This window comes from Seriola lalandi, unplaced genomic scaffold, assembly GCF_002814215.2.
Source record: "Seriola lalandi dorsalis isolate HSWRI2012SDOR001 ecotype SW California unplaced genomic scaffold, Sedor1 jcf7180002054217, whole genome shotgun sequence".
In the NCBI taxonomy this organism is placed as follows: domain Eukaryota; kingdom Metazoa; phylum Chordata; class Actinopteri; order Carangiformes; family Carangidae; genus Seriola; species Seriola lalandi.
The window spans coordinates 139,052-140,631 of NW_019524770.1; the positions used below are offsets into that span (position 1 = coordinate 139,052).

Sequence of the window (1,580 nt, forward strand, 5' to 3'; positions counted from 1 at the left end):
CTTTAAATTAGACATCCTAAATAAATGACCAAGAGAAGATATAAGGAACAAATTCATGTCTTCGTAACTAGCGTTTAATCTAGTTTTACTCATGGTAATGAGTGTCCAGACAGGCTTTACCTCTGTTCAGTCTCAACCTTTAGGCTACCTCCCACAGTGAGGTCACAGGAGGCAGTATAAATATTACCAAGAGAAGATTTACACAATCCTACAGTAGCAGGCCCACGCTCTAGATAAATCCTGCTGTACTTAAAGAAAACTTCTGGAGAATGCTAATTTCACTATATCACTTTCAAATAATTAATCTGATGTTATATCAAATGTTTCATAGACAATCTTGCTTCATTTGTTTAAATTCACCATAAATTCAAAATGTACAGTGCGTTAGCGAAGGCAATTATGTGCATGTATGGTTATATAATGTTTGTGACAGTGTGCGTGTGCATCTCTTCATATGTGTATGTGCATACCTTTGTGGTGTGATAAATGTAAAGTTAATCATTATTTCTATTTCTCTTCTCCTTGGCTGTTGCCTAAATAGCATACAAATAGCAGAGGGGATTGCACCAAAGTCCATCACACAACCCCTCCAGTGTTACATAGATGTTGTAGTATGAAAAAACTTTAAATATATAAACAGTGTGCCATCTCTATTGAAAAACTGACCCACAATACTTATATATTTTTTTAAACCATGATTGATCAGAACCAGATTTGAGTTACTTACTATTCCATATGAAATGTGTATGAGATATTACTGTAATTACTTACAGTATGCCCTCACCCATAAATGACTGGCACAGGCAACATAGCACACACATCCTTCTTAATGTATATGATGGGCTTAGCAAACTGCACTAAGTAAACAATAGTTATTAAAACTTTTGGTATTATTCTGTATAATTAATTCCACATTATTCGGAAATTTTGCTCTGTTAAATGAGAACCTACTTGTCCTCTTAGATCACAACACTGCTACTGTGGTGTTAAATAATGACATAGGGATGATACTGTGCTAACATAAGTACATACTTGAAAAACTAAAAGAAATGGTTATCTTTGTAAATATAATGTATTAATATATTTCCTACTGGTCGTAAATCTTCATATCAGTCACCAAACGTTTCTTGTTGTAAGGGTAAGTAATGCAGAGCTTGAAGTTTCAAAACGCATGTTTCTGTCATAAGTGGGGTCCAAACTCCCGCCTCCAGGACACAATACAACCTAAGAGACAACAGGAACGGCTATTTTTGTAAATGTAGCATATTACTTACTGGTGTTGGACAAGCTACTGATACACTTCAAGTTTCTTGTTTTAAGCGTAAGGACAGGAAGGGATTGCAATTTGAAAAAGACAATGTCTGTCAGAAGTGGGATTCGAACCCACGCCTCCAGAGGAGACTGCGACCTGAACGCAGCGCCTTAGACCGCTCGGCCATCCTGACAGATGGATGCGCATTGGTGTTCATTTTCAATATATAGTATCATTTTGTGAAACGATATCATGGTTTACTGGAGTGTCGTAATACGAATTAAGTTGACCGACCAAATCTGTAAATACGAGTTTAAACAGACCATGA

The 1,580-nt window shown here is 36.3% G+C and overlaps 1 non-coding gene across 1 annotated transcript; it reads right to left on the bottom strand.

The window, feature by feature from the left end:
* Positions 1-1,362: 1,362 nt before the first annotated feature.
* On the bottom strand, positions 1,363-1,445 carry trnal-cag (transfer RNA leucine (anticodon CAG)). The gene has a single exon. It is a non-coding gene; the product is annotated as a tRNA-Leu (tRNA).
* Positions 1,446-1,580: the final 135 nt, after the last annotated feature.